Source organism: Argiope bruennichi, chromosome X1, assembly GCF_947563725.1.
Source record: "Argiope bruennichi chromosome X1, qqArgBrue1.1, whole genome shotgun sequence".
Taxonomy (NCBI): domain Eukaryota; kingdom Metazoa; phylum Arthropoda; class Arachnida; order Araneae; family Araneidae; genus Argiope; species Argiope bruennichi.
The window spans coordinates 4,609,539-4,617,040 of NC_079162.1; positions in this window are offsets into that span (position 1 = coordinate 4,609,539).

A 7,502-nucleotide genomic window follows, 5' to 3' on the forward strand; every position below is an offset into this window, starting at 1 on the left:
AATACAAGATAATTTTTTACAGTGAAATTTTATGTGATTGTTTAGAAAATGGATATAAACTTAAATGGAGCCGGCTGATTTGGTATAGTAGCTTGCGTACAACAATGGGTAACCAGAATGACAAGTTCGGTTTCCGGATAAAGTTTAGAGGTCTAGCCACAGAGTATGTCAAGAGAAATAGAAAATAATAAATATAAAAGAAAAAGATTTCTTAAAAAATGCTTTTGATAATGAATTAACTTTCATGCTACAAAGCAGCTTCAATCCGGCCTTAACTACTAGATTTTAATTGCCTTCAGGAATCCACGGATTAAAAAAAAAAGAAGGAAAAAAATGAGTCAAAAATAATCAAAGGAAAATTAGCAAAAGCGTGAAGCAACAAAAAGAGAGAGAGAGAAGGCTCTAAAGGCATAGTGAATATTACCAGTGGAGTTGTGTTGAATTTAATCGAACAAACTGGATAATGGGCAAACAACGCTTTTTTTTTCTAAGTGCAGGCACCAGCAGAAATTAACAAACAGACAAGGACGGCAATAGCACAATAATGTTCGGTGAACCAGCTCGCATCACCAAAGAGAGAATTGAGCTCTCCATTTAACCATTTCGACTTTTATATTCTACCGAAAGGTAAGAATTCTCTGAAAAGGCATCTCGATCTTGGAACCTAATAAAAATATCTCCATAATTCTCGTATTTGCCAGGACCTTCATTTCTCACCAGAATCTCCATCGATCAGTATTCATTAAGAGTATCTGCAAATCTCTCTTTTTAGCGATGATTCTAACATTGCAAAAAGCATTATTACAGATTCGTTGTTGTTACTTACGGCACTTTACAAGCCCGCTGACAGATCTGTCTGCGATTTAAGCCGAGTGAACGTCTCTTGTTTTTCAGTAGCGCCAATTAGAGCCAAGAGTACGACTTAGCTACTTCATACGGCAAATTCGTTTGCACAAACCCCTTTTTACAGGGAGGCACATTCACACACCTTACAAATAGAACGCAGAAGAACAGCTATGCCAGAACCGGAACTCGAAACCGGGATGCCGAGATCACGAGAAAGATGCCCTACCCCTATGCCAGGACGCCGGCACAGATTCGTAACAACATCATAAGGAACAAAAATTTCCAAATATTCATCATAATATAATTAAAATGCATCATAAATGTTGTTAAGATTTCCATTTACTTAAAGCTTTCCTTTCTGTGCCTCAAGTTTGACTGAGTTTTGTTTTTAGATTTTAAAAAAAAAAATCGTTTTTATACACTGCTAAAAGAGCATTTTTTCTTTAAGTTTTCTATATTTATGATTTTAAATTAATGTCTCAGTGAGCCGAAATTTTTCATCAAAAGAATTCCTGTATTTTATTTTTTATTTTATTGAGTATCTTTGAAACTGTGCTGTTATTGAATATTGTGTGTAGGGATTGCAATACCGGTATACCGGGATACCGAATACCGGTATTTTGTGCCATTTGTGCAATTTTGTAATACCAGTATTCACAAGTTTAAATACCGGTTTTTCGGTATTTACTAGAATTTTTTAAAATTGTCTCCACTATATGTTCAGGGATCGCCAACATAGCAAAATAGTATACGTTTTTGTTTTTATGTCTCCCTAATGGGCGAAATTAATTAGCTAATTAATGGCTTAATTAATTGCTTAAATCTAAATTAGCGAAACATGGATTATCCATGAAAGAAGATATGGTATCCATAACGACTAATGGAACAACAGTTATGAAAAAAGTTCGAAAGTTGATTGGTGCAAATCAGCAATTGTGTAATTGTCATGGAATTCAATTAGGAGCAATCCCAAGCAGCAAAAGGTCGTTGGCCAACCATTGGCCAAGCATCGCGCCCCACGGAACGAGCGAGATTGGGGCGAGATCGGAGGCGATCTCGCCCCGACATTGGTCATGTCCCCCGGCGGTTCGCCGCGCGATGGCCGCCCCGACTTGTTTTCGACGAATTTGCCGATCCTTTGGCGACTTGTTATTATCACGGTAGACGTTATACCAAGCATTTCGCGACCTGTTTTATCAATGGGTGACCCAATACCAATCATTTCCCGATGTGTTTTAACAATCGGCGACCCAATATCAATCATTTCCCCATGTGTTTTAACAATCGGCGACCCAATACCAATCATTTCCCCATGTGTTTTAACAATCGGCGACCCAATACCAATCATTTCCCCATGTATTTTAGCAATGGGCAACCAAATGCCAATCAATAGGCAATTTATTTCTGAACACTTGCTGGTGTCAAATTGAAATATTAGTTTAATGGTTATTCAATTTTCTCAAACTCTAGAAACTAGTGTCATAATATTTAAAACTATCATACTTTCAAAATTTTGTATAGTTTACTTTTCTTTTTTACTTATTAATAATAGTGTTTGTTATTTATTTTGATAAATTTAAAATTCCATAAAATACTTGCTTTTGATAAAAATTCATGGAAAATGTCATTCTAATAATTCTTCCAACTTTTTTTAACTATTATTATAGCATAGATTTTACCACAACCTTACCCTATAAAATGTTTAAATGACATTTTTTTACTGCTCTTTAAAAAAATAAACAAATGTTAAAATTATCTGAAATAATTTTAAATTTGATCCCCTGAACATCTATCTACATATAAGATTTATTTCCTTCATTGATATTTCCTGTTTATTTTCATTGTTTAATGCATGGGAAGAAATGTTAACATAATCATAGTTTCAATTACATAATTAATCAGAATGATTTTAACTGATATTAGAAATTTAAAAGTAGGTGTATTACATATATTGCTTATATCATCTGTTTTTAAAAGCTATTTTAAATTCGAAATAGAAAAATATATAATTCTTATTAAAAAAATATTTTTTTTTACTATACACACTTTTATATTGCTTAATGTGAGTAATCAACAAATAATTCCTAAAGAATAATGAATAAAACACAAATTCCTATTTTAACACCCTAAAATTTAATGCATTGATTAAAAATAGTTTAAAACACTAAATTATATAATTCCTATTATATGTTTCTTCAATAGAAAATATTTTACAAGCACAAATTATTAAGTTACTTCAAATTTCTAATATTTTCATAATTTATGTTTAGTGAGGTTTAGATTCTTAGCAAAATAACCAAATTTGATCTATGTTAAACCCCGAATATTTCACAAATATGTTTCATAAAAATTCCATATACAAAAATGTAATGCTTCTTTCAATTTTACTGATTCTATTTACTATTGACTTTACAAAATTACTTCATGAAGAAATTTTATACCTCATTATAAATTTTAGTATTAGCTAATGTCCAATAGATAACATTTTACAAGCACAAAATAATAATTTACTTCAAATTTCTAATATTTTTTTTAATTATCTATGATTAGTTTGGTTTTATGGCACAAGAATTAAATTTGATCTTTGATTAACACTGAATATTTCTCAAAAATTCCATACACAAAAATGCAGCACTTCTTTCAATTCTACAAAATTCCTTATATTTACTATTAACATGCAAAGTTACTTCAAGTTGTAGAAATTTTACACATTATAAATGTTAGTGTCAGTTGATGTCCAACATACAACATTTTACAAGCACAAATTAATAATTTACTTCAAATTTCTAATATTTTTTTTATCTATATTTAGTTGTTTGGTTTTGTAGCACAAGAACCAAATTTAATTAATGATTAACACTGAATATTTCACAAAAATTCCATACCCAAACATGGAACACTTCTTCCCATTATAGGAAATTTTATTTACTATTAATTTACAGAGTTACTTCATATTGCATTAATTTTAAACCTCATTATAAATGTTAGTGTTAGCTAATATTCAATAAACAACAATTTACAAGCACAAACTTACTTCTTATTTAATAACTTACTTCAAATTTCTAATATTTTCATAATTTATGTTTAGTGAGGTTTAGATTTGTGGCAAAATAACCAAATTTGATCTATGATTAACTCTGAATATTTGAAAAATATGTTTCACAAAAATTCCATGCACAAAAATACAACACTTCTTTCACTTATACGAAATCTTATTTATTATTAACTTACAAAGTTACTTTATAGTGTAGAAATTTTATACCTCATTACAAATGTTAGTGTTAGCTAATGTCCAATTGATAACATTTTACAAGCACAAATTAACAATTTACTTCAAATTTCTAATTTTTTTAAATCTATTAGTTTGGTTTTGTTTCATGGCACAAGAACCAAATTTGATCTATGATTAACTCTGAATATTTCACAAAAACTCCATACCTAAAAATGTAAACTCTACTTTCAATTATACAAAATTTCTTTAGATAAATATTTTTTTAATTATTATTTTCCCCTCTTTATTTTTAGGAGAAAAGAAAAACAACTATGCAAAACAATTTATTTACAAAGACCTTCATTAAATAATATTTTAGAAATACAAAGTAAAATAATAATTTACTTGAAATTTTTTACTGAATTTTATGTAATGACTTATACACCCAAGCAAAATCCTGAAACTATGACTTATAATTTACAAGAATAAATAATATTGACACAAAGTCATTTATAAAAAATTTATTTAAACTTTATTTATTATGTAATACTTGAAGAGTTTGAAATTTCTAAAAATCCACACACATTTATATAAATATTATATATAACTGAATCTTCAGCTACATATAAAGAGAATTATACATTTATTTATACATTTCATTTTTCCTTTTTGATTACATTTGATGAACCTAGAAAACAATTATAATAGTAATTGAGATTCCGCTTCATTTAAAAGTACAAATAAAACATTTGTTGACAATTGGAGATGAGTAATTAACAAGCGAAAGTATTATAGAACTTCATAAGCATAATATTTTTGTTCTGATACTGGACTGTGTAAGCAAACTTTATAATAATGTTTAGGATAATAAAGAAAAAAAAAAACTCAAACTAATGGGAGTAAAATTTATGTTACTGTTTTATGAAATGTGAAATAATTTGAAATTATTCATATAAGAGTACTCAAAAGTGCCTGCATAATCTCAAATTTTAAAGAAAGTTTAAAATAAATACATTCTGCTAAACTTTTTTTAGCCTCATGTCAAAATAAAAATAATTACACAAATGTTATTTCAATACCAAAATATAAAAATGTTATTTAATATTTTATTAAACTTCTTTCATAGAAAAATTGTAAATGAAAAGGAAAATTAACTAAGCTAAATAGAATTAAAATCACTTGAATTGTCAGTCTGCAAAAATAATGAGGTTGCCATTAAAAAAAAATTATTCAAATTATATAGAAAAATAAAATTTGTACAAAACAAAATTTATGCCTTTCTAATTAAGGCAAATAAGTTTTCAGATAAAAAAATCAGAAATTAAAATCTACCTACTTGTCATTCAAGCCTATCACATTACAACATTTTGAAGTTTTACTACATTTTTCACGAAAAGACATTACATATTTTGGCACTTTAACACATACATCTGATAAATCCTTGATTGCTTCCACTGATCTGAGTAATTGCAACTGACCAGAGAGAAATTTTGTGATTTGGAATAACTTCAATTCTAAACAAGTTCTTAGGATATAAAGTGAATTGGGACATATAATTGTCTCGCATATAATTGTTTTAAATTTCCTTCTGATGTTCCAAGTTGGTAGAAACCATATTCCGTCACATTAATTGTAACTTCCAATATTTTGCTCTTTTTTGAAGTCAGGAATAGAAACTTGCACAGTAGTTTCCAAACAAATAGTGAGAAATTTTTTTTTGTTTATATTTATAGATCAATTTTAAAATGTATTTTATCTTTAATTGCATTTTCAGTTTTGAAACAAAGGTTGCACAAAATTTTTATTTTATTAAATGAGAGATGTATTTCATACTTTGCCAGGTTGTCATTTGGCATTCTATAGAATGCTTAGAAAATGTATGAAATACAAATTGTTTCATACATTACTGGCTTGTTTTAGGCATTATATACAATGCTTGGGCATTCTATAGAATACTGGATTTCATATTTTGCTGGTAATACATATAAAGAATTATACATATATTTTTTCTTCAAGTTCACTCTTCTTTTTGCAGATTTGATGAACCTAAAAAACATATTCCTTAATTAGAATAATGATTGAGCTTTCATTTCTTTTAAAAGTACAAATAAAATATTTGTTGACAATTGGAGATATGTAATTAAGGAGTAAAAGTCTTATAGAACTTCATAAGCTTAATAATGTTTTCAATCTGATAATGAACTATATAGGCAAATATTATAATAATGTTTAGGACAATAGAGAAAAATAATATAAACTAATGGGTGTAAAATTTATGTTACTATTTTATGAAAGGTGAAATAATTATAAACTATTCACATAAGAGTATTAAAATATAACTACATAATTGCAAGTTTTAAAGATTTTTTTTTTTTTTTTTTTTTTTTTGAAATTTACAATAAATATATTCTGCTAATCTATTTTTTTAGCCTTATGTCGAAATAAAAATAATAACACAAATGTTATTGCAAAACCAAAACATAAGAACGCAATTTAATATTTTTTAAAAACTTTTTTCATTAGAAATTGTTGTTAACAAAAGGAAAGGCATTGTAAATGAAATGGAAAAATATCTGCAATAATTTAAGAACACACACACACAAAAAGATAAGAAATAAAATCACTTGAAAAGAATACAAACAAGAAAAGAAATGATAATGGTCGCTTACGCCTAACGCTAATAATATCACGTGCAACTCCATGTTTCAGGTAAGCAACGAGTTCGAACGGCTTCAACAAAAATAACCTTTTTTATTCACTATTTAGAATAAATAATATATTATTTACAAATATATAATAATAAAAACTTTACACTTACCAAGTTTCTTGAAATGACAGTATGCGTTGCTGGTTGAATTTCAAAATCCAATACACGCCAGGTGATTCATGGGAAATTTCTAAAATATGTTCGCATAGCGCCGCCTAGGAAAAGCAACTTTCCCGACATCGAGGCGACTATGGGCCGATTGCTTTGAGCCGGTCTTTTTCACTAAGTCGCCGTAGGAGTTCGCCCCGATGAAAAAGCGATCTTCAGAGGCGACAGAAAAAAATATGGTCAGAATCCGATGTCGCGCCAATGCAAAGGTGACATTGGCAAAATATGGGCGGCGTATATCAGATGGATGCGATGCTTGGCCAATCGTTTAGCGACTTCTCTTTGCTGCTTGGGATAGATGCATTATACTAAAAAAAAAAAAAAAAAAAAAAAAAAAAAAAAAAAAAACAGAAGAATCCAAATACTGTGGATATAGAAATTTCGGATTCCGACATTGAAGAAAGTAAGAGAGAGAGTGATATTGAAAATGAAGCTAATGACAATGTAATTGTTGAAGAAGATATTGCTAATGAGGATGAAATATTTACCCATCAAGAATTGCTTCCTATAATTTATAAAGTTCGAAAAATTGTTAAGATATTTAAACGTTCCCCTACAAAAAACGCCATA